A 26526-nucleotide genomic window follows, 5' to 3' on the forward strand; every position below is an offset into this window, starting at 1 on the left:
CACGGTAGTGGCATACGTCAACAAGTAGGGGGGACTGGTGTCCCACCAGCTTCATCAGTTGACGATGCAGGTGCACGAGTGGGCCGTGGCTCACTCGGTAGAGCTGTCAGCCAGGTACATTCCAGGCAAGAGGAATGTCGTGGCAGACAAGCTCAGCCGCCATAGCCAGGTGGTAGGGACCGAATGGTCCCTCGAAGTAGCGGAAAGGCTGTTCGAGCTGTGGGGGCGTCCAGCCATCGATCTGTTCGCCACCCGGCACAACAGAAAACTCCAGATCTTCTGTTCTGTCGTGCCGGACCCATGGGCCGCTGTGGAGGACGTGTTCCAACACCCGTGGGACAATCTTGACGCTTACGCCTTTCCCCCATTCTGCCAGATTTGCCGAGTGATGATCACCCCGAATCTCAGAATGACTCTGGTGGCACCCAAATGGCCCCAGGCCGTTTGGTACCCGGACCTGCTAGCTCTCCTCTCTGAGGCACCGAGAGAGATCCCCCCCTGGCCCACCCTTCTGCGTCAACCTCACGCAGAGCGGTTCCACCTGGCAGTGCATTCCCTGTGTCTTCACGGCTGGAGGTTATCCACCATCTCTTGCGAGAGAGAGGCTTTTCGCGCCCGCCTGCAGCAACAGAGATGGCAGGATACCTCAGAAGATCCTTCTTTCGGTATACCAGGGAAGTGGTCTGTCTTCTGTGGTTGGTGTCGTCGAAGGGGTATCTCTCCGGTCGGAGCTACTGTTCAGCAGGTCACGGATTTCCTCGCCTTCCTTCGCCGAGAGAAGCTTCTCCCGTTTCAGCAGTAAAAGGCTACCGCTGCACTCGGCCTCGCCTAGTCTTACGGCTGAAAGGAGTAGACATCTCCTCTTTCGAGATTTCTCTACTCATGAGAAGCTTCGAACAGTCTTGCCCACCCAGGGATCTCAGGCCCCCTTCTTGGGATGTGACCCTCAAGACCGTCTTCTTGCTTGCCCTGGCATCGGCGAAGAGAGTTGGCGAGCTTCACGAACTTTCCTTTAATGTTAAACACTCGAGGGGATGGGGATCAGTTACGCTCGATTTCATCCCGGATTTCGTAGCGAAGATTCAGAACCCTTCGGTCCCTGACGCACGGTTCGAGTCCTTCACAATCCCCTCCCTGGAGGACTTTGTAGGTAATGATCCAGACGAGATGCTACTGTGTCCTGTTAGGGTGCTGCGGCGCTATCTGAAGAGGACTCGCACCTCCGCCTGAGTGTCGACGACTCTTCGTTAGCACTGGCTCGACCAAGAAAGAAGTGTCCAAGAATACCATCTCTTTCTGGCTTCGTGAGACGATAAGGAGAGCGTACTCTGCTGCAGGAGAAGACGACACTGGTACGCTTCGTCCGAGAGCTCACGAGGTCCGCAGCATTGGTCCGTCCTCGCATTTCGGAAGAATATGTCGGTACCACAGGTGCTGAAAGGCGGGTGTGTGGTCCCAACAGACTACCTTCACCTCCTTCTACCTTCGGGATGTTGCACACAAGTCCTTGGACACTTTTACCTTGGGTCCTGTGGTGGCTGCTCAACAAGTTGTGTAGCTTATCCAGCTCCCCTAACGGGACAGGTTGCATCTCGCCTATGTTGTACGGTTGTGATTGGGAGAATGAATGTTGAGTGACTGGCCTCTCTTCTTTCTCCCCATCCTGGCTCTCTTCCCAAGGGCAGGGAGCAGACGTGCCGTTACAAGCTGGACCGAGCGATCGAGGCAGGTAAGCACATAATGGGAGCTCCCGTTCTATTTCCGTTCAGGTTAATAGAAGCAACCCCACTCCTTCCTCTTGCAAGGGGAGGAAGGAGACCATGACTATGAGACAAACCCAATGCTTGTATTTGCCTTATTGTCATCCGACGTCAAATTCTTCCTAGCCTACTTTGCATGAACTGACGTTTCCTCTTTCATGCAAAGGGACCCAGAAGTCTGACAACTGATCCTGCGTTTCTTACAACCTAATCTCTTGTCAGAGGCAGTTTTTCCCTTCCTCGCTCTCACGACCAGGAAGGGAAGACAAGGTGGTGAACTCCAGTCAGTTCAGAGAGACTTTATCAGATTCCTCCCTCCAATTAGTGAGTCTCCTAATGTAAAGGACCGAGGGTTTGTATATTGTGTCGGAACAAATAACAATTTTTAAAAGTAAATTGCATTTTTCCTAACTATACAAACCCGAGGTCCTTTACACTTTATGCCCACCTCATGCCACCCCTCAATCTGTACCTGGGCTGAAAGGCAATTGGAATGTTTACATCCGGGCAGGCGGTACTCCCGCCTCCCGGACAGTAGTTAACTGCCTAACCACATTGTTTGAAGTTCAATGGCCGTTTCCAGCCTACGCCTGAAAGTAATCCCTAATGTAAAGGACCTCGGGTTTGTATAGTTAGTACTTTTAAAAATTATTTTTTTTGTAAAGACCACAAAATTCAGGATGGAAACCAGTCAGTCAGTGCTGTCCTCCATTCATCAAGGGGATTGGATGGTTACGATAGACATGGAAGATGCATACTTTCACGTTCCAGTCCGCCCAGAATTCAGAAAGCACTTGAGATTCATGTTTCAGGGCAGGATCTACCAGTTTTGAGCCCTCTTTCGGTCTTTCAACAGCCCCACAGGTCTTCAACAGGGTTCTCGCCCAGTAGCAAAGTGGCTACATTTGATGGGCATCAATATCAGTATACAGTGAACCCCCCTTAATCTCAGGGGATGCGTACTGCACCCGCCCCGCGAATAGCTAAAATCCACGAATACTTAAAACCCCTCTTAAAACACTTAGAACTGCCCATTTTGATAGCTTAAACACAAGAAAAACCATGTAAAAATGCTTATACATGAGTATTTTAATAGTTTTATCACAAAAAGTGCATTTATTCATGAAAATTATATGAAAATACAGTAATTAGTGAGTACTTCTCAGTGAAAAATACCACGAATTGGCGGATTTTCCGCGAATAATAGGTAGGTATGTTCCACAGAGAAACCCGTAAATGCGTGAGTCCGTGAATCGTGAGAACGCGAATATGGGGGGTTTACTGTATGCCTGTATCTCGACGACTGGCTTCTACGCTCCTTGTCGAGAAACTGTTGCACGGAGGACTTACAGAAAACTCTCTCCCTTGTCCAGGATCTGGGCCTTCTGATCAACTTCTCCAAGTCAGAACTAATCCCGACTCAGCTGATCGTCTATTTAGGGATGATGATCGTCTCTCAGAGTTTTCAGGCTTTCCCATCAGAGAAGAATTCTTTCCTGCCTGCAGACGATTCAGAAATTTTTTGTTCTTTCCTTCCTTCTAAGCCAAAGAGTGATTGAGCTTCTTGGGCACTCTTGCATCCATAGAGAAGTTTATGCCGTTAGGGAGACTGTACTCGAGACCCCTGCATTCTTCCTAAAGGCCAACTGGCACAGGAAGACGTCTCTGGACTCATTTGTCTTCCCCCATTACTCCCGAATTCAAGAAGGACCTCGGGGGTGGCTGGGAGAAGAGAGATTCCTGGTAGGGAAGTCTTTATTCCCTCTGAACCCAAACATAACCTTGTTCTCAGACGCTTCAGACCTGGGATGGGGAGCTCATTTACAGGACTTGGAAGTTTCAGGGACATGGTCGCAAGAAGAAAGATTGCTTCACATCAGTGTAAAGTAGCTGAAAGCGATACACCTGGCTCAGCATTTTGCTTCAGTGACTCACAACAAAATAATTGCAGTCCACTCGGACAACATGACGGCACTGGCCTACATAAGGAACCAAGAAGGCACGCACTCTCCCTGCCAGGCGGCCAGAGATCTTCTCATTTGGGCCCAGAACAACCGTACTCAGATCGTCACCCGCTTCATTCAGGGCAAGATGAATGTTCTTGCAGACGTCGAAGAATCATCGTCTTCCCCTGTATTGCTCATCAGTTCCGAACCCTCTGGCTTGGGCAACAGACGCCATGCTCCAGGAATGGTCCGACCTGAACAAGCCTTTCTGCCATTCTGTATGGTGAGGGAAGTCATCAACAAGTTTCAATCTCACAGCAACTCGTTGATGACGCTAGTGGCCCCGTTTTGGCCACAGAGGGAATGGTTCCTGGACCTTCTAAGCCTCTTAGTGGACTTCTCAAGACTTCTTTGACAGCATCGAAGTCTTCTCAAACAACCTCATTTCCTCCGCTATCATCAAGGTTTGTCCACTCTTGCTCTGACAGGCTTCAGACTGTCAGGAAGCTTGTCAGAGCAAAAGGATTTTCAAAGGCAGCTGCGAAGGCTTTTGCCAACTGTAGACGATAATCTTCATCCAACGTCTGCCAGACTTAGTGGTCAGTTTTTTCGTGACTGATGTCGGACACACGGTATCTCATCGTCTGAGACCACTTTAGCTCAGTTAGCTGATTTTTTTTTAATCTTCCTGAAGTCTTCTTGGGGCTAGCGACTAAGACTATTAATGGTCATAGATCCATGCTCAGTTCTGTCTTCAGGCACAGAGGTTTGGATCTTGCAACAAGTCAGGATCTTAGTGACTTGATTAAATCTTTTGATTCTTCAAGGGAACACAGACTGCCTTTTACTCCTTGGAAACTAGACATTGTGCTTCGTTGGCTCTCATGGCCTCTCTTCGAGCCTCTTCATACATTTTCTTGAGAGACTTAATGAGGAAGACTATCTGTTTGGTTGCTCTAGCGACAGCCAAAAGAGTTAGTGGATTACAGGCCTTGGACAAGCTGGTTGACTTTTCACAAGGTGATGCTGTCTGCATGTTTACCCTTGGGTTTTCTTGTGAAGAACGAAACCCCAGCCAATCCTTGGGCCTTTTTGTTCTCTATCAAGAGCCTTACAGATATCCTGGGACCTACAGACCAGAAGAGAATTCTCTGTCCAGTCAGAGCCTTGAAATGTTATGGAGAGGACTAAGAGCATCAGAAGCCCCTCATAACCTCTGGTGTTCTGTAAAGAACACATCTCGTTCTGCATCCAAGAACGTGTTACCCTTCTTTCTTAGACAAGTGATCTGGGTTTTAAACGCAATCTGTCACTGTCAGACTATTCTTCAGTCTATGTACTGGATGTGCAGATTTGTGTTTGCCTCTTATTATTTGTGTGATGTTGAAACCACATATGAAAACTGCAGTACATTAAGATTGTTATCCGTGGCGGGCTTGGGACTTGGGGAGGAATGGTAGGAGGATGTCTCCGATTTCTCTATCTCCTTACCTTGAGTTTAGGTGATTGAGTTATGGGAGCCACGGGGTGGTGATACATACCTGGAGTACCCACCAGTCTTCTAATGGATGGGTTTGGTGTTTTACGTAAGCTGTAAGTAACAATATGTTTGGTAAAATTTTTCTTGTACTGCACCCAGGGCAAGGGCATACCCTTTTGTATAAGGCTTTGGCAACCATCAGAGTACTCCTTGGCGGCAAAGCACCCACTAAGTAAAGGCGATTCTGAGCTTTACTGCTACGCCACTACAGGTTGATGATGAGCACTGACCAGAGGCAGTACCCGTCTGCTGTAGCTCTCTCAACAGGTAAGGTCGCAACAAGCATTGTCCAATGCTGGCTACCTGTCTGTTTCAAATTCATCTCCATTTCTGAGTGTTTCTGAGTAGTTAGTGTCCATGTATTCCACATCCTTTCTCTGTGGGATTCAGCAATGTAACTACAGTCATACCCCGAACTTACGTGAGGTTAGGTTCCAGAACCCCTCGTGCAAGATGAATTTTCACGTAAGTTTGGCACAGTCTCTAATAATGCAAATAAATGCTTATTTCTAAAGTTTAAGCACTAAATATGACCCTAATCGTGCTCCCAAATTATTAAGCTAACTTTTAAATGAAATTAAAGTTATAGTACTGTAATTTCATTTAAAAGTTAGCTTAATACATTACCCTTAAAAAAAGAAATAAATGGTTGACATAAAAATAGAGATTGTTCTGACATGATATACAAACCGTCGGTCCTTTACATTAGGAATTACTTACGGTGAAGCTGGACGTGGCTGTTAAACTCTTGAACAGGGTGGTTAGGCAGTAACTACCGCCAGGTAGGCAGGAATACCCGCCTGTCCGGATGTAAACATTCCAGTTTACTTTCGGCCGTCATGCGTTGCAGACATGGTTTCGGATTTCTTGGCCTGACTGTCATTAAGCTCTTTATTATCCCGGTGGGATCTACCTGTATTTTTGTGTATATATTGCGAGTGTTTGATATTTATTAATACAAACCCACGATTTGTGATAACCTTGCATAAGCCGTCGTTCCTGTGCGTCTGTGTCTTGGGTTTGACGGCCAGGGGTGTATTTAGAGGGGCGTAACCAAGTGGTAATGCTTCTCTTCCAGTAGCCCTTTACTGTATTTAGATCTGAAGGCGTTCCCTTGTACGTTCAGAGATATTAGTTGGGACGTAATATCTTCGTTCCCCTTCATTGATTGGGACGTAAGAGTTCGCTTCCCTTCTTGGGGCCCACCGTGTACAAGGGCATGACTACTTCCCTCCTACTTGTGCTGAGTGTTGTTTTCGCCGCCTGCGCTATACAGTAAACCCCCGTATTCGGAGGTCATGGTTCATGGACTCACGATTCGCTCTTTTCTCTGTGGAACATATCTAACCATAATTTGCGGAAAATTCGTCCATTCGATTATTTTTCACTGAGAAATATTCACTAATTACTGTATTTTCATATAATTTTCATGAATAAATGAACTTTTTGTGATAAAACTACTAAAATACTCAGGTATATGCATTTTTACAGGGTTTTTCTGTTTAAACTATCAGAATGGGCAGTTCTAGAGGGGTTTTAAGTATTCGTGGATTTTAGCTATTTGTGGGGGGGGTGTGGGATGCATCCCCAGCTTGAATAGGGGTTCACTGTAGAGAATTGTCGGAGGGAGGTTGCGGGCATCGTCGGTAAGTTCCACTTCCACAGCACCCTTGCTGGCCTCCCCTCCTTCCTTCTCTCTCTCCTTGTAAGTTCTTCCTTTTCTCTCTTTTGCTGTCTTCACTCGCTCATCGAGCGAAGACCACAAGGAAGGGGCAGGGGGTCATGGGCGGTCGGGTGACCTCTTCTAAGGGGCCTCCTCTCGCTGCGCAGGGCAGTTCCCCTCGTAGCGAGAGGAGTCTCCCTCTACTAATCTTTGCTTTTTCTTTCAGGTTGATAGTGAGCATCGCAGGCACAGCAGTAGTTGGCTGGATATTTCAGGGGATATCATGCATGAAGGAGTCCCGACATTCATTCAATGTTGCTTCGGGATCGACCACAGTACCTGGTTGGAATGGCATAGTTCCACGTCAGGATCGTTCTGACACTGTTCCTGCTGATGTAGATCAATCACTGTCATTGCTGGCCTTCATGTATGCCATGGCACTGACTGCCTCTGGCATATCTGTGGTCCATCTGCTCCAGCTGTTTCCTGTGTTATGCTTCTTTTAACTCATTGACAGTCTCTGGGTGGCTTTCCCTGGTCTCCTGCTGCAGCCGTCCTGATCGTTCCTGTCGCTGCTGGTGACGTTCATGTGTCGTTCCTGGCCGTTGCTGTAGCTCCTGTCTTCTGAACTGCTTCCGTAGCTCCTGCATCAGCTGTCCTGATCGCGCCTGCTGTTTCTCCTGGTGGTGGTGTCTTGGGCCGCTTCCGTTGTGTTCCTGCCTAGTTGGCCTGGAGGTTACAATGTCCGCCATCCTGTAGAAGATGACTGAGTGAAGGTAAAGGAAGTCACCCTGTGGAAGCGACGTTCCTGGTTGTTGCTGCAGCTCATGCTTTCCGAACTGCTTCCATAGCTCCTGCATCGGCTATCCTGATCGTGCCTGCTGCTTCTCCTGGTGGTCATGTCCTGGGCCGTTTCCATTTGTTCCTGCCTAGCATCCCTGGAGGTTACAATGTTTCGTGTCCAGCATCCTGTAGAAGATGGAGTGAAGGTGAAGGAAGTCGCCCTGTGGAAGTAGCCGACGTCTTCTTCAACTTATCTTCGATTTCATCTTCTGCCGCCTCTTCCCTTCCTCTCCCAAGGCTTGAGGGGGTCCCGGGAACCGGACAGACCTCCGTTGGCCGAAGGAGAGGAAGGCTGCTTCTTTCCCCTTGATGCCCTTGGACGTCTAGAGACTGCCTCCTTCCGAGGAGGCAGTGGGTCTCTCGTTGGCTCTTCCCAACCTTCAGGTTAGGAAACCGATTCTCATACCCCCGGGGTTTTTTTTTTCAGGAGCCATGGTTGTGCAGACCTTGGTTTGTGATCCCGTTCCCAGTCCTAGAGGTTTTGCCTCTAAGACGGGGCCTGCTTCAGGTGCTCGTTCGCGAGCCGCTCTGAGTGCTCGAGATACGGTGGAATATCGAGTATCCCAATCTGGTCTGAAGAGCACTCTCCCCAGCCCAGTTTGGGAGCAGTGCGAGAGAAAGGACTGAGGCACCCAGGTGTCCCAGCTCTTCCTGCCAGCACCACAAGCGCTCCCAGAGTGCTTACCAGTGCTCAGTTGGGTTCCCAGTCTGGTGTATCGATCCTATCAGTTCAAACACCAGAAGAAGCAGGGAAGAGATTCCCTTCAGGAGTCCTGCGGGACTTCTAAGGGACTGACTCTTCCAGGAGACAAGTTTCTCTTGTTGGCTCTTTCCTGTGGGGTCTGGTGTTTCGGGAGCCGTGAGAGTGTGGCCTCAAGAGGCCACCCCCTCGTTGCCAGTCCTAGAAGTCTGCGTCTAAGACTGGTTCTGTGCCTGGCTCTTTTCGATTTCTTAGGAAACCGAAAGCAGCCGCTCCTGATTTTCTAGTCTCGTGGGTCGCTTGAATCCTATGACTCACAAGCGCTTTCCTGACGAGAGAAAGTGCTGAGACACCCAGGTGTCTGGGTGCTGGGACGCCAGGTGTCTGGGTGCCGAGATGCCAGATGCCTGGGTGCCAAGACGCCAGGTGTCTGTGTGCCGAGACGCTAGGTATCTCGATACTGCCTGCCAGCTGCTTCAGTTGCTCGGCTGGGATTCATCCTCGTGTCTTGAACCTTGGGGTTCGAGCATGCAGGATAGCAGACACAGAATTCCCCTTTGAACCCTCTTCTCGAGGGGCCTCAGCTTCGAAGGAGTTCAGAGTTCGGGAAACTAGCAATAGTTCACGGCAGACGAGTTCCGCCCTGTCCAGTTTCAATTGTGTTCATGAGATCAGCTCGGCTCGGCTCGGCTCGCTCGCCCCGCCCAGCCCCTGGTCACTCTTGTGAGACTGGCTCGGCTCGGCTCGACCCGCCTGCCTCCCAGTCCACCGCATACCACCCCTGGATCCTGTTTTCGTGATCGGCTTGGTTCGATGCAGCTCGGCTCAGCCCCACTCGGTTCTTTTGAATCGGGTACTCGGCTCTGTTCGGGTGAACTTTCTGCTCTTCCCAGGAAAGCGCTTTGCCACTGCACAAGCGCTCTTCCCCTGTGTGGCAATAATCTCCTTCGGTTGATTATCGCTCACTGTCCGCCTCTCCTGCTGGTCTTACTGGCAGGACAGGTAGGGGTTCTCTTTCTCCTCACCTATTCTCTTTTCCTCTCGGTTGTTCCGAGAGGCGCGAGACGGACTGAGAGAGCTCCAAGGAATTTGTCTTCAGAGTTCGGCTGCCTGACGTGCTTTGGGTGTCGGTCACCTGATTGTCTCGTAGTACAACCAGGTAGCTGAGGAGGGTTTCATGGGATCTGTCAAAATCTCCTTCCAAAGGGAGAGGTACAGGAGTTTCACACTTCTGAAACAGCGAGGGTCTTCCTCATCAAGTTGCGATCACCTTCATTTTTCGGAGAACTTCACGCCGATTCGTTAGTGTGAGGATCCCCGGGACAGGACCGTGACTCCCCCAATGAATAATCTTCATCACTCGCAACCCTTGCAGTTCCTGAGGGGCCGAGAGTGTCAGGGGCTGCCGCAGTCCATGTTTCCAGGAGGGTTCTCGACCAGATGATTTCTTTTCTTCGGAGAAGGAGTTCATTCAGGTCAAGACACCAAGCTTCTCCTCTGCCTCGACAGAGTACGAATTCTTCTTGCCTCGGAGGGTCTTGCTGACTGCAGTTCTGTGGGCAATTTTGGTACTAAGAAGAAGAACTTTGTCCCAATTCGGATCTCCGGTTTCGTAAGTCCCGAGTTGGCTCGACCCTTAGGAACAAACCTTTACTTAATTCTGCCTTTCTCTTTCAGAAATTTGCCAGATACCTCGGTAATCAAGGTTCATACCAGGGCACTGCCTTGTCCTTTGGACAATGGCCAAGACCTTTGGGTCTTAGTCATCTCGACTCGACCTTGAGTTCAAGCCAGCCCCCCTCAACTCCTAAGAAGTCCCAGGCTTTGGAAGAAGATTGCTCCTCTTCCCTTCTAGGAAAGTGCGCATAACTGTCTCTCTTTCCACCCTCTTTTCCATAAGGGAGGAGGGAAGACGGGAAGAGAGAAAGAAGTATCGACAGGGAAGAAGTTCTCCTACTGCTGATGCCTGGATGAAATGATACTTATCGAGTCTCTGGAGCTGGCAGTGACATTGCCGAGACCTGGGAGTGGATTCCTTCAGAAGTATCTGTTTCCCTTAGGTCTCAGCAATTCTTTTCTTTGAACTTTCATCCTGCTTCCTCTCCCGAGCAACGATTTGGGAAATGCCAGCCTGGCTAGAGCTAATTGTCTCGGTATCCTGTCATCTTGGAAAAGCTTCCCCGTGGTGGAGAATGGAGGTCTGCTTCCATTCCTCCATCCTTCTTTCCTCTTCAAAGTATGAGGAAAGAGTTAGGCTAATGCTTGATTGAAGAACCTTTGAATATGTTTGCATATTCCCCTAACATCATGTGTCTACTTACGAATTCACTGATCAAGGGATAGGCGCACACCGGTAAGACTGTCTTGAAGGTGTGTGACCGAGACAATTAGTACCTTCACATCACTGTCCTGGGCTCAGGGCAGCCTTTTGGCCGTCTGAGAATTCAGGATGGGTTTTGTGACACTCAGTGGTTTCGTTGAACAACAAAACCACAGTAGTGGCATTTGTCAACAAACAAGAGGGAATCGGTTTTTCCTCCTGTTTCATCTGTCAACATTTGCAGGTACATGAGTGTTCTATAGCGCGCTCGACAGCTCAATTAATCAGATGCATTCCTGGTGGGGGTGTATTGGTAGGTGAGCTTGGCCTTGGGTTTGAGTGATCGGGACGGAACGTGCTGCTTACTCATGTCTTCATAAAGATTAATGAAGAGACTGCTCGACTGAGAAATTCCTACCGTCTTTCTGTTGCCTCCCTGCACAAGAAGTCGGTAGTTTTTCTCTCCTTCATACCAGACCCAGGGGCTGCTACAGTGAGGCATGCTGTCTTTTTGGGGAAAAATTCAATATCTACGTTTTTCCCTCCTTATTTGTCTGTTTCGCTAGGGGTTCACAAGCACTGCTCACCCAGAGTTACTGACAAATGCTAGAAGACTTTGCCTTTCACCCGACCTGATAGCCAAGGCATCGAGAAGAGTTCTGCTAGACCCAATCTCCTGTAGCAGCTACACAAGAAGCAGTTCTTCGAGCAGTACATCCCTGTGTGTTCAGGACTGGGAGACCTTCCAGCTTTCCTTGTAAGCACAGGCTTGCTCGCCGAGCAGCAACAGATATAGCTGGATATCCCTTGAAGTCTTCTGCAACACTGTCCCAGGGACTGGATCCATCTTCGCTGGTGGGTGACGTTGACAGAACTTCTTCTCGAGTCAGAGTCGCTCTTCAGGTCTGGAATTCTTCATCTTCTCCGCCGAGGGTTGCTTCTCTCTCTTTCATTTGCGAAGAACTTAGGCCCTTGCGACCTAGTCTTCTATCTGAAGTAGCCTTCTTCTCCTCAGTCGAGATTTAGCTATGGATGAGAAGCTTCTTTGGTCTTGCTGACCCAGGGAACTGTTCCCTGGGTAGCACGTGACTCTTGTTTAGGGTTCCTGTTCTGTGCTCTGCACACGCCCTTACGAGAGTCGTCGGATAGAGATGTGCCCTCTTAGGACCATCTCACATCTCGCTCCGGCCTTGGCGTGGAAGATGGAAGAATTGGTGAACAGGATCAATACCTCGACTCCTTCTTGGATGTCGTAAGTGGACTCTGAATACATCGGCACCTATTGTCGGGTTCAAGTCCTTGTTCCCCTTCTCCATGGACTTTGTATCGATGGTCCAGATCAGTCGTTACTTTGTCCTATTAGGGAGCTGTGGTACTTTCCGAAAAGCTTGACATTCCTAACTTGGATGTCGTCGACGTTTCCGCTAGTACTATCTCTCCCAAGGAAGAAGTGTCTAAGGCCACACCTTTCTCCTGGCTTCGCGAAGCGATCGAAGTAGGTACTCGGCAGCTGGCAATGATGATACCGGTGCTTCCACCCGAGAGCTCATAAAGTCAATGGCTTGGCCCATCCCTCGTGTTCCGGAAGTTTCTGTCAGTCTGGAAGCAAGACGTGGCCTCATAGACCAAACTCTTGTCTTCCTGTGGTCTTGCCCACAGGCCCTTGGAACCTTTTTTCCTTGGCCCTGTGGTGGCTGCTCAGCAAGCTGTGTTTTCTTACCCGGCTCCTTCAAGAGGACTACCTAAGGTGTTGGTTCTGGAAGTGAGAAGGATACCGAGAGTGACTTGCCTCTCTTCCTCCTCTTTCCCCATCCTCCTATTTCTCCTCCTTTTGGATGAGAATAGGACTTGAGCAAATACTTGCTGGATCTGGCGCTGACGCGGTAAGACTACACATCGAGCATCCGTTCTATTTTTCTTCTAGAATCATAGAAGCAATGCTGCTCTTTCCTCTAGCAAGGGGAGGAAGGAGAGACTGGCAATAAGGGAACCCTATCTCGGCTTTTCCTTACTGCCTCCGACTCTAGATTCTCCCCAGCCTATTTCGTATGAGTTACGTTTCCTCACTCATGCAAAAAGGTCCAGTATCTGACATTTGATCTTGCAGTTCCTACACTCCAATCATTATGTCAGAGGCACATTACTCCTCCTCGCTCTTTCGACCAGGAGGAGTAGCCCAGGCGTGCAGAACTCCAGTCAATTCAGGAGATTCACTCAGATTCCTCCCTCCAACCAGTGAGTCTTCCTAATGTAAAGGACTGATGGTTTGTATATCGTGTCGGAACAAATCACAGTTTTTGAAAGTAAATTGTATTTTTCCCAACTATACAAACCTGAGGTCCTTTACATTAAACTGGAATGTTTACATCCGGGTGGGTGGGTATTCCAGTCTACCCGGTGATAGTTACTGCCGAACCACCTTGTTCAAGAGTCTAACGTTCTTCGTTGGGCGAGCGGGTTCCTTTCTCAGCTACCACTCTGTTGGCCGCGAGTTCGAATCTGCGACCGGCCAATGAAGAATAAGAGGAATTTATTTCTGGTGATAGAAATTCATTTCTCCTAACCACCTTGTTCAAGAGTTTAACGTTCTTCGTTGGGCGAGCGGGTTCCGTTCTCAGCTACCACTCTGTTGGCCGCGAGTTTGAATCGCCAGCCGGCCAATGAAGAATAAGAGGAATTTATTTCTGGTGATAGAAATTCATTTCTCGCTATAATGTGGTTCGGATTCCACAGTAAGCTGTAGGTCCCGTTGCTAGGTAACCAGTTGGTTCTTAGCCACGTAAAATAAATCTAATCCTTCGGGCCAGCCCTAGGAGAACTATTAATCAGCTCAGTGGTCTGGTTAAACTAAGATATACTTAAATTTAACTTCAAGAGTTTAACGGCTGTGTCCAGCTTCACCGTAAGTAATTCCTAATGTAAAGGACCTCAGGTTTGTATAGTTAGGAAAAATACAATTTACTTTTAAAAATTGTGATTTTTCTGGCTTGCCCTGGCTTTGGCAAAGAAAGTAGGCAAGCTTCATGGTCTTCGGTGTTAAGTACTTGAGGGGATGGGGATCCGTTATGCTCGAGTAGGTCGCAATTTGTAATGCCAGATTCAAGTTCTTTTGAATCCCCTCCCTAAAGGACTTGTAGGTAATGATCAGGACAAGATGCTACTCTGTCCAGTTAGGGTGCTGCGGTATCACCTCAGGAGAACTCAGCATCTCAGGCCTGAGTGTCTCTGCCTTTTCGTTAGTGCTGGCTCGGCCAAGAAAGTGATGTCCAAGAACACAATCTCTCTTGGGCTTCGTGAGATGTCAAATGATCTTACTCTTTGTCTGATGAGGTAGGTGGGAGTTCAGTCCAGGAGAGAGCTCATAAGGTTAGGGGCATGACCCAGTTCGTTGCATTCTGGAAGAACCTGTCAGTTCAGCAGTTACTGCACTTCAAGCAGGTGTGTGGTCACGCCAGATCACATTTACCTCGTTTTACTTTCGTGACCTTGCCCATAAGTCCTTGGACACGTTTTTTCTTGGGTCTTGTAGTGGCTGCCCAATAAGTTGTGAAGCTCATCTGGCTCCCGCAAGGGGACAGGTAGCAAGTAGCAACTCATCTAAGGTGTTGGGTAAGTGAGAGCGAATGTGTGAGTGACTGGTTTCCTCCCTTTTCTCTTTTACTTTTCTCTCTCATAGGACAGAGAGGCAGGTAGCAAGCCATCACGTGCTGGATGGACAAGTTTTTCAGGTGCCTACATGATGAGGGCATCCTGTCCTTCATCTTTTTGTAGATTGATTGGATGCATGTCCCCCCTAATCAGGCAAATTCATTACTTTACTCCCAGAAGTCTAGCAGTTGCAACATCCCATATGTCTAACAAGTTAGAGGTGCTGGATTTCTTCCTCAGTTCGTCCAGACCAGGAAGGTATTCCAATGTGGGTAGAACTCCCAGTCGGTTCAGAGATTTACCCAGGCTTCCCCTGCTGGTGGGTAAATCTCCTATCTAAAGAACAAAGGTTTGTATTTGTGTAGGAACAGTTTGCAAATTTTCTAAGTAATTTGTATTTTTCCTAACATACAAATCTGATGTTCTTTGCATTCATGTCTCACTTCAGCCACCCCTCATTCTGGTACCTGGGACAAAAGGCAAAGTGGAGTGCAGATCGACGAGTTGGCGGGGTTTCCTCCTACTGTCGGTAGCTAACGACCTTGTCTGAAAGTTAAACAGTCATTTCAACTCTCTAGCTCATTAGCAAGCTAAATCCCTATGTAAAAAAGTTCAGGTTTGTATGTTAGGAAAAATACAAATTAGTTATTACTTTGAAAATTAGCTATTTTCATGAGTGTTAGAATACTACTAAATATAAGAATGTCAAGTAATTTGCCTTCCTTATTTTCCAGATTGGTATGGCATCCTTGTTAGATGACACTGTTGGTGGAGTAGTACGGCCTCCTTGTGTAAACTCACGAACATTTGGAAAGTTAGTGAACAACATTCATACTGATTTTGTCATTATTAATTATAGGTGAGTTTCTCTATTTCATCATGTAAATGCCATTAGCACTGGTACCCTGGCATTCTAGTAAATATGTAGAATGCATATGTAGTGGTTGAAACTTATGGTACATTTCCTGAACACTATACACACCAATATGCAGGTCATGATATCTGAATTTCACGGGATTGTTTTAGTGCCTGTTGTATAAAACTATTGCAGAAATGAAGCAGATTCCTCATGTAAAGACCGATGGTTTGTATATTGTGTGGGAATAAGCTGTATGTATAAAAATCCAGTCATTCGTCTGCCATTTGTTATGTATACATTGCTATGTCTCCACCTTAGATACTTACTGGGATTCTGGGCTGCAACGGATGATCACAGGGAGTTCCTTACATTACCAAGAAAACTACTATGTTTTGACTAAATATGTGACTGGTTAAGGCAGATCTGTAGAAGATTCAATCAAAATGGGAAAATCTTGGTTTAGGGCCTTATTCATGTGAGGAAAGTTTATGGAAACACGGAGGGGTTCTCTTAATTAATTATATTTACCTAACACGCAGATCAGAAAAATGAGGAATTACAGGGCAGGTAATAACAAGGTCCTGCTAAATGAATGGGTCCTACACAGGATAAATATTCTACTCCGATGATGTCTTCACAGAAAGGACATTGTAGGGGGTGTAGAGTAGGGGGGCTGGTATAAGGCCACTGCACATGGGAGAGAGCCGAAGAGTTGGTTCCACAGCCAGGGCCGATCTGCAGTCAGATGCAAGATGGAAACTTGCATGAAGCAGTAACACACTCAAAGGGAACTGAGAGAATGCATGGATGGTGCCGAGAAATTCAGTTGCAATCACGCAATGCACAATTACGGTAATACTTAATACTTCAACACTAAGGTACTTTGGGTACTCGCACATTGAAACGGAAAATAAATTAGGCAAAGGAATTACAGGATTGTGATTGACTAAAAGAAACCTTATTTCAGTACATTACCTTCATCAGGATGATGGGGATCCTTGTTCGATAGGGCGTTGGCGGTGGAGGGAGGAAAATGAAGGGCTGCGACTTAAAAAAGTACTGGCTTGAGGACAAGCACGTGGAGGGATTGCAAGGGACAGGCAAGAGGGAAGGACGGCAAGTGTCCTAAATTCTGGGCACTTCTCAGCCGCTTCTCAGATCGAACTCCCCATTAGAACAGCGCGAACTGCCAGTTCCATGGCCCTTATAAAGTGTCGGAGGATTACGCCTGGGCATCCTTGTAGGTGGCGTTGTAGTCAATGCCCACTCCGTTTTCTAAAGGGTCACGCACGTGAGTCACCTTCCCAGGTGTCATGGTGGCCAGGCCACATGTTCAGCTGCTATGAGCTTGGCGCTTTCTTTTTTTCCTCCTTTGCTGGTTTTCCGCCTCTGGCGAGGGTTTGCACCTTTCGAAGGCTGCACCTAGGAATAAGGATCTTTGCGGTCACTTTGAAACAGAGGAAGTATTAAGGGCTTACCCATATAGGGAAGGAGGGAGAGAATTGGCGAAGGGGTGAATGATACCCATAGGTCTTTTATTTAAAAAAGAGTTAAATGAGTTTTATCATATCACTTGCATTAGTATTAAGGCTGGTGAGGTTGCTTGGAAAGAAGGTTCCTTCATTGCACCTCCCCAACCAAGTTAACGTTCACACCCTAGATTGGGTGAGAATGATTAGTAGCAAGCAAATTCACTTAGAGACTTTGATTTATTCTTCTCACTTCCCAAAAAGAGGCTTTAATTTATTCTCCTCTCACTTCCCATTTGGTACCCTTTGTTCTAACTTAAAATTCTGTGAAGCACTCAATTTCAAGAGGTAAACATCAAAATGACATTTATGTTAATGTAGAATGAATACTTGCTGCTATAAATGACAAATTCTATCAGTAAATTCCTATCATGTTAAAACAGCGTAATATTGAATGTCAATCAAAGTATATTCACAAACGTAATCGTACGGTCATAAATAATGAATCAATATTAGGTTAATTCTAAGATACTTCATGCATTCTTATTAATAATTCAAGTACAGTAAACCCCCTGTATTCGTGTGGGATGTGTTCCAGACCCCTCGCCACAGATAATTAAAATCCGCGAATACTTAGAACTCCCCCTCTAAAAATGCTTATAACTGCCTATCTTGAAAGTTCATATATCAAATGTATACTTAAAGTATCATCCTAAATCAAATATACCTTAAATTAGTATCCTATTACTGTATTAATCTTTGAAGTTATATTATTAATATAATTTCAAAGACATCTTGAACAGTAGTACCCTTAAAAATATATATACATACGTATTTCTAACTCTCCTAGCCAAATCAGAAAGAGAGAGAGAGTTACAACAAATTCAGCCAGCCTTGTACTGGCAGGGGAAGAGAGAGAGAGAGAGAGAGAGAGAGGCTGAACTAAGTATCTATTTATCTATCCATTCATTTCTCACATTCTACCCTTTGGTGAGAGAGAGAGAGAGAGAAAGGAAGGAAGAAAAAAAGGAGAAATTGATTTGATCATGTTGTAGCAACAGCAAGAGTAATATGACATATTTGACAGGTTCACCCTCCCCGTGGGCTCGAAGACTCTGGAAAAAAGACTTGGGGTGTAATTTGTTTACATTTTTCAATTACTTATTATAGAAATGCATAAATGTTGTAACTACAGTATATTAATATTGTTATTTGAAAATTAGTGTTTATTATTAGGTAAACCATTTATTTATCATATAAAACAAATAAACATACCATAAATATTCTCTCATCTCAGTAAGAGAGAGAGAGAGAGAGAACTGAAATAGGAAGGGAGAAAGAGAGAGAGAAATGTTAAGTATTATTTCATCTTATTGCATATCATTTAATCTTTCAGCATTATTATTATTATTATTATTATTATTATTATTATTATTATTATTATTATTATTATTATTATTATTTAATCTTATCAGTCTTAATATTTAAAAATTAGTAAATCATTATTTTATAAAAAATATTTCTGGGCTTTGACCTGTGTCACCTGGTGAAATTACCATCTAGCACACATTTCTAGGTAAATTCATTGCTAAACATACCAGAGAAAAGCTAATTGCAATGCTGGTGTTACTACCCCCAGTGCGAGCTCCATAAAATGGAGTCGTGTATAGGAAAGGGTGAGTGTTGTCACTACCACAGTCCTCTGCCCTGTAGATATTCCCAATCTCAAAATCCCCCGGAGCGAGGTGCCGTTACAACGCCCGCACCAGGTCCCCAACTACCAACAACTCAGCCGCCATATTGTCATTCCATTTTAGCACGCGTCAGCACCTTGTTGTTGTTATCAACGGTGTGCTTCATTTACCTTTTTCTGTGCGATATTATGTCTTCCATCCAGGAATTTTCTTCACCTAAGTTGAGTACCATCTCCCTTTTGTTTTTAGGCGGCTGAGGCTCTTTATTTACCTTCTAATTCAGTAATTAGGGGGTTGAATATGACGCCGGTCTCGGCCGCCTTGCTCCCGACCTCACGCGACCGTCAGTCTTTGTGTGGTTTACGGTGGGACTTTGTCCCCTTTATATATGATAATATGTTTTTATGTGTGTTTTTACATATTTTCATATTCACTCCTCGTCGGAGTTAGTTTTTTCCGAATTTCCCCTTCCCTGGGGAGGCGCGGGTCCTCTCCTCTCTTAGGCTATGAGATTTCCCTCTCTCGCCTTTGTGATCATAATTCCATATTATCCTTGGACCCACTCCTCCTCCAGCTTACAGGTATATTCTCTGAGATGGTACGGTTATGCTATTTATTTTCACTAATTTATATGTTAAGGGATGACATTGATATTTTTGGATTAATTTGTTTACGCTGATCGTAAGGGTCGGCCATTTTACCATCCGCGTCTCATATCGCGTTTGGTTTGGACCGCCCTTCTACATGTGTCTTTTATTATTTAAGTTCTATTTTCATATATGCGATGTACGTTATATTATACATTATGTGGTTAACTTTTAGTGTTACCTTAGTCTGATAGTTCCTTCAAAAGTTTGTCCTCCTAGGCTACCCTTCTTGGCCGCTGGTCGGCTTCAGTAGGTTAGCCTAGGAAGTTAGGCTACCTTTATGGGCTCTTGCTCCCTCCCCTAAGCTTGGAGGAGGTTTGGGTGAGTAGGAGAGTTTCACGTTCTGTACCTTCCCCGATGATGTCGTCTGGTTCGGATGGGTGTTATTAGGCCTATGTTTTCCCCCTCCGCCTATTTCGTCCTTCCCGATTGGACTCTTGAGTCCTAGTAAGGTTAGGCTAGAATAGCGAGGGTCTTCTTATTCGTAGCCTACTCCTGTCCGAGCCGTCGGTGTCGGGGCAGGCATCCTAGCTTCAGGGTCCCCTCTCCTACCACCCCCTCCCCTCCCCTCCTCCCTTCCACCCTTGGCTGTCTTCGTGTATATCGTGAAGTGTGCCTGGGGTCGGGTGCTCTGAGCCCTAACCCCCCCCTCCCTTTTTCCATGTCGCTAGCCTAACATTCCTTACCCTTCCTTTGCATTGAGTGGTTCTCCCTAGTTCTCCCTTATCCAGGGTCGCCAATCTCTGTTGATCGGCACCCGTGGGGAGTTCTTTTTGGTGTCTGGGGGTGCTTCCCCACTCCCTGGCCACCACTATTCATTACCACCTCTTTGCATCCTTTTAGCTTATGGAGTGTATCCTAGTATTCTCCCCGCCTTTGGTTGTCGTTCTCCCATGATCGATGCCTCGTGGAGGGGGGTTGCTATCGGTGTCCGGGGGGTGCCCTCCCACTCTCTGGCCACTGCTGTGGGTTCCCTCCATTTGCCTATCCCCTACCCTTCCCTAGCATCAGCGCGTGATTGAGTTTCTCCCTGCACAGGGTTGTCGTTCTCTTTAGTCCGTCACCCCGTGGAGAGTTAATGCGGTATCCAATTAGGGTTATCCACCTGACTGGCCTCCGTCTCGGTATCCGCTCTTCTGCTAGCTATTGTTGTCCTTGTTTTGTTTCCTGTTCTATACAACTAGAACATCGACCATATTCCCTGGGTATCTATCTTGACTTTGGCCAGATCTTACTTCCGCCGTGTTGTCGGGTCTCCCGTTACCCTCTCGTTATTGTAACCACTTCGGTGGGTATGGTGTGTGGTTGGACTGCGCTCACCTCGCCTCCTCCGCCGCCACCATAAGTATGGTGTAACTCGATTCCCGGCACCAAGCAGAATTTTATAACCAATGTATCATATCTGTTGTTTTTTGGCAAACACTAGGGTTAACCATTTTGTGCTGTGTATTTACTTTACTTACCGGACCGTGTCCGGGGTATTGGTAAATCTGCTATTTTGTTTATGACGATGTTCACACTTTGGACCTTCTAGTAACTCGATTTACTCCGGCGGTCCCTATCGCTTTTACGCATGTATATGTTAGATATACCCCCTTATTGCTGGGATCTCTCGGCGGGTCTGACCAGACCATTGCATGCTCCAGTCATTTTAAATTAAGGCTCAGCTCCGCACTTACTCCGGCGTGCCTTATTAGCATACTCATGTATCATCTTTCCATTTATAGATGGTACGTTGTCAGGAGCAGCGGTGCACAGCGGTCCTGCAACAGGTTTGTGGACACGAAGTGTGTCGGTCCCACTCCGGCTGCGCAGTTCGAGTCGGGGATCTGATCGTCTGGCACCCCGACAGATGTGAGGTGTGCTACGCTCTTTACGAGCGAGTGTTGGATGAGTCGGTAAGCTACATGTCCCCTAACCATTGTTCTTTCTTGAGTTTATGACTTTTATTGATATATTTGTGACAGTTGGAGATTTCGTTAGTTAGCAATCTCCTTCTTTCAGGCCGACCGCAGCTCCCGCGACTCTTCGCTGTTAACCCTCAAGACCTGGGTCAGTGGCTTTGGGAGGAACGTCGGGTCGGGGAAGTCCTACTTTCTGTCTCAGGATATCTGTAGTATCTTCTACCCCGGCGCCTGGGTCTCAGCGTCTGTCCCGGCGGAAGTAGCCTCCCCCTTGATTGCTGGGATCCGGGAGATGACGGAACCCTCCCATGAAGAAGCGGCCATTTGCAGAGAGGTAGCGGAGGAGGTTGCGGCGATCAACCTCAACCTCGAGCCTATGAGCGTTGACCCGGACCACCAAGTTGCAGGTAAGGGGGTAAGTGAGGCAGAAAGTTCTGATCCTCTTTTCAGCTCTCCTTCCTCTTCCGTTTCTTCCTTTAGAGGGTTTGGAAAATCCTCTTACCTTGAGGACAGGTCAAGGTCTACTGTTCCCAAGGTAAAATCTGTGAAAACAAAGACCTTGTCTAAATCTTTCAAACCCCAGAGGTCTCACTCTGGGGCTCCCTCGAAGTTGTCACGGGCCCCGAGCCCCGTGCCGTCTACGAGCAAGGCCCCCCCCCTCTGGAAAGGGATCGAGATCCAAGCAGAGTAAGGCGAGTCCCCCTCGTCCTTCCTTTGACCCAGAGTCGTTTGCTGAACTTCTTATGGAGAAGTTCGACAAGAGGGTGGAAAAGAAGTTGACCGAACTCTCCTCCCAGTTGTCTTCCGACCTGAAGTCATCAAACGCCTCTGTTAAATCCCTAGCAGAGAAGGTGAAAAGCCAGGAGAGCTTGTTCTCGGGGTTTATGCGCGCCGGGACAGTCGCTCAGCCCTTGGCTGTTCCGGACGCTTCTGGTCTTCCCCCCTTCGATGAGGGAAACCCTTGGCGCCTGGCTCTTTATGCTCCTCAGCATGAAGACACCCTCACCATCGAAGGTCTGGGTACTCGCAGGTTGGAGGAACTAGAGTTCTTCCCACCTGGCTTGCTGCCCCCCTTCCCACGTTATGCCAGGCTTACCAAGGAAGCCTGGATAAGATCAGACAAGGTCCCGAAAGAAACCGTCATCTTTCCAAGGGACCAGGCTCAATCCACCCTGTTGCGCACGCTTACAGAGTGGCAAGCCGAGAACACGAAACTTACCCCTGTCAAGGGTTCGTTTACGATGTTCTCGGTGGGAGATACTATCCCCACCCCCTGCACGACTAAGGTAGCCCTGCTTACCAGTCAGGCAGGCATTGAGGGCAAGCCCCTTCCACAACTCCGGGAGACAGATCCCACCTCTCTAGTCTTCCCCGGAGATTCTGATTTTTGGAAGGGAGCTCCGGCCACTTTCACGGTGGGTAGGCTCGACCCTGACTGCGCTTCTGCCCTCTTCAGCGAGCAGCTTCCGAAAATCCCGGATTCTCTCCTGAAGGCCGAAGCTGAGACCAAGGGTAGGTTAAGTCGGTCCCTGCATTCCCTGACTTTGGCGGAGGCAACTTCGGTTGTCTATAACGAAGAAGCCCTCTTTCAGGTCCTTACTAAATCCCTACTGGTTGGGTTCCAGCAGGACCTATATGATTTCATAGTGGCTCGGATGAATTGCCGGAAACACATCTTTACGGCAGCCTCCATTCGCACGAGCCCAATAGGCTCATGAAGAGCTCCATCTGGGGCTAATCTCTTCCCAGGAAGAGGTAGACGAGTCCTGACGGAAGCAACCAGGGCTAACCAAAGCCTCGCTCCCGCTGGGGTCTCCCCACAAGCAGAAGTTAACGGAGTCCGCCGGACCTCATCCCAGACCCGGGAAGAGGTTCAGGAAATTCAAAAGGCCTCCTACCCAGACTGTACTGCAGGCTGTTCCGGTCTCTCCAGCCGGCCAGCCTTCAACCTCTAAGGCTCAGCCTCAACCACAGTATGTGCTGGTTCAACCAGCCCAACACACGCCGCCTCCCTACATACGTAACGTCTCCGGGTTTCAATGCTTCATTCGAAGTCATGGGGCATTTCGGGCATTCAACCAAACGCCAGGGGAAGCAGAGCCAGAGGCTCCTTTTAGAGGCAAGTCGGCATCTCGCTCCATCTCCCAAGGGAGAGGAGGCCGAGGTAGCAGAGGAGGCAGATCATCTCCCGCCCAGTGAGACTCTCAGGTAGGCGGGAGGCTGTATCATTTTCGGGACCAATGGACCTTCAGTCCGTGGGCCCACAGCATAGTCTCCAAGGGACTGGGTTGAGCTGGAGCAGAGGCCCTCCTCCACTAGTCAGGTTCCATCAATCACCATCCAAAGCCCTCCAGGACTTTGTGAAGGACCTACTACAAAAGAGGGCTATAAAGAAAGGGAGGCACTTGAAGTTTCAGGGCAGACTGTTCAGCGTTCCGAAGAAAGGCTCCAGTCAGCAAAGGGTAATCCTAGACTTGTCTCGTCTCAATTTATACATTCGATGCGACAAATTTCGCATGCTCACAATCTCGCAGGTTCGGACCCTACTTCCCCGTGGAGCCGTAACCACCTCTATAGATCTTTCAGACGCGTATCATCATGTCCCGGTTGCGAGAAGGTTCTCTCCTTATCTGGGGTTCAGAATAGGAAAGCAAGCGTACTCGTTCAGAGTCATGCCATTCGGGCTCAACATAGCCCCCAGAATTTTCACCAAACTGGCAGATACAGTAGTTCAACAACTATGGTCTCAAGGGATCATGCTAGCCGCATACCTGGACGATTGGATAATTTGGGCACCCAACGCCAGCGAATGTCGGAAAGCAACAACCATAGTAATCGGTTTTCTGGAATCTATAGGCTTCCAAATAAACAGGGAGAAGTCCCGCCTAGTTCTGGAGAGCCGCTTTCAGTGGTTGGGGATCCAGTGGGACCTACACTCACACAAGCTGTCTCTTCCGCCAGCCAAGCGGAAAGAAATAGCCAAAGCAACCAGGCAATTCCTCATGAACAGGAAAGCTTCCCGCCATACCCAAGAAAGGGTCTTAGGTTCCCTTCAGTTTGCTTCAATAACGGATCTACTCCCGAAAGCCAAACTGAAAGACATAAACAGAGTATGGCAGAGACGTGCCAACATCAGATTCAGAGACAAGGTGTCTCTAATTCCGCAAGTACTGAGGAAGAGACTCCGGCCCTGGACAACAGTCAAGTGCTTATCAAAGTCAGTACCGCTCCAGTTCCCCCCTCCGGCATTAGTGATTCACACGGATGCTTCTCTGAGCGGGTGGGGAGGATACTCTCAACACAAAAAAGTGCAGGGAACATGGTCCAATATGTTCCGCCAGTTCCATATTAATATTCTCGAAGCAATGGCTGTCTTTCTAACCTTAAAAAACTGCGTCCAGCCAGACTAATCCATATAAGGCTGGTCTTGGACAATGCGGTAGTGGTGCATTGTATAAACAGGGAAGGTTCCAAGTCGAGCCGGATCAACCAAGTAATGATAGCAATATTCTCCCTAGCAAACAAGCACAGTGGCATTTGTCAGCTACCCATCTGGCAGGAGTCCGGAATGTCATTGCAGATTCTCTGTCCAGAACAACTCTGCTGGAGTCGGAATGGTCCCTGGACAAAACATCATTCGAGTGGATTTGCAGTCAGGTCCCAGGTCTCCAGGTAGATCTGTTTGCCACAGAAAGCAACCTCAAACTTCCATGTTATGTGGTCCCCAACCTGGACCCTCTGGCTCACTCCACAGATGCGATGTCAATAGATTGGAACAAGTGGCAGAGGATCTACCTGTTTCCTCCAGTAAACTTGTTAATGAAAGTCTTACACAAGCTCAGGACATTCAAAGGTCAGGTGGCTCTGGTAGCGCCCAACTGGCCGAAGAGCAACTGGTTTTCTCTTCTTCTAGAACTGAAGCTCCGGTGCATACAGATCCCCAGACCAAAATTGACACAAATAGTACAAACTCGGACTGTGTCAGCTTCTTCAAGAGTCCAAGATGCCTTAGCTTTGTGGATTTCATGAAATTTGCAGCTCAGAAAGATGCTAATATTGATCCCGTTAATACAATGTTCTTAGAATCAGACAAAAGGGAATCTACCCTCAGACAATATGACTCAGCAGTCAAGAAATTAGCACTGTTCCTGAAAGAATCTGAAGCTACAGAAATGACCACAAACCTTGCAATCTCATTCTCCAAGTCATTATTCGAAAAAGGTCTTGCCTCTAGTACCATTACTAGAGCCAAATCAGCTTTAAGAAAGATATTTTTACATGGTTTTAATATTAACTTAACTGATTCTTATTTTTCATCAATTCCTAGAGCATGCGCTTGTTTGAGACCAGCAACCCGTCCACACACGGTTTCCTGGTTCTTAAATGACGTTCTTAAATTAGCATCAGATACTGATAATCAGAATTGTTCATTCTTAAGTCTGTTAAGGAAGACCTTATTCCTAATTAGTTTAGCTTCAGGTGCTAGAATTTCTGAGCTGTCAGCTCTATCTAGAGAACCAAACCATGTTGATTTTCTCCTGTCAGGAGAAGTTCTGTTAGCCTCAGATCTCAAGTTTCTTGCTAAAAATGAAGATCCGCGAGATAGATGGTCCCCATGGAAGGTTGTCCCCCTTCCACAAGACCTGTCATTATGCCCAACTTAAAGGCTTTTTAGACAGAACCTCTGAAGGCCATTTCAGACAACAAATCTTGTACTTTATTAAACAAGCTAACCCAGATTCAGTTCCTAAGGTCCATGATATCAGGGCTGTGGCCACCTCCACTAATTATTTCCATCATATGAATTTTGACGATCTCAAAAAATATACGGGTTGGAAATCACCTTCGGTGTTCAAACGCCACTACCTCAAATCCCTAGAGGCTCTAAAATTTTCCACAGTGGCGGCAGGAAGCATTGTTCCTTCCTCTGACTGATCTCACTATGCATTCCTAACTGTTCTGTCACTCTCTCTCTCGCCTACCTGCCTCGTTTACTCCCCTTACCGTCTTCTTTGGGTCAGGCATGCTTCACAGCCTGACTCCTGACCATGTTGCATATTGTCTATTGTTCCTATTTGTTAGTATTTAAGTCAATTATAACCGTGTTCTGATGTTCTGTATATCATGTTTACTTTGGGTCATGGTTCCCCCATCTTGTTATTCTCACGTTATTATAGAGATTTTCGGCTTGGGTAATTAAAACTCACTTTTACAAATTGTTTTATTTCTTTCCATCACAGTAGTTTTCCAAGAGCTTCACCAAGCTGGTATGTTTAATTCTCTGTTATAATTTCACCGGGTGACACAGGTCAAAGCCCAGAAAAGGGATTTTGACAAAGGAAAAATCTATTTCTGGGGGAAGACCTGTGTCACCCGGTGACCCACCACTATTAATTCTTTTCCCCCCCCTAGGTAAAATACCAAGCTTGGTGGGGTTGCTAACCTGGAATGACAATATGGCGGCTGAGTTGTTGGTAGTCGGGGACCTGGTGCGGGCGTTGTAACGGCACCTCGCTCTGGGGGATTTTGTGAT

General features: G+C 47.3%; 1 protein-coding gene across 8 annotated transcripts in view; it reads left to right on the forward strand.

Moving 5' to 3' along the window:
• LOC136840301 (GPN-loop GTPase 2) overlaps nucleotides 1–26526 on the forward strand; it is a 185331-nt gene that overhangs the window by 18629 nt on the left and 140176 nt on the right. For 6 of the 8 annotated variants that reach the window (XM_067106997.1, XM_067107002.1, XM_067106998.1 and 3 more), the window contains exon 2: nucleotides 15155–15279. The gene's annotated coding sequence lies outside the window, so the exon portion shown is untranslated. The remainder of the gene's footprint in view (nucleotides 1–15154; nucleotides 15280–26526) is intronic. The other 2 variants (XM_067107000.1, XM_067107001.1) reach the window with 1 other exon arrangement.

This window comes from Macrobrachium rosenbergii, chromosome 7 (genome assembly GCF_040412425.1).
Source record: "Macrobrachium rosenbergii isolate ZJJX-2024 chromosome 7, ASM4041242v1, whole genome shotgun sequence".
Lineage (NCBI taxonomy): Eukaryota > Metazoa > Arthropoda > Malacostraca > Decapoda > Palaemonidae > Macrobrachium > Macrobrachium rosenbergii.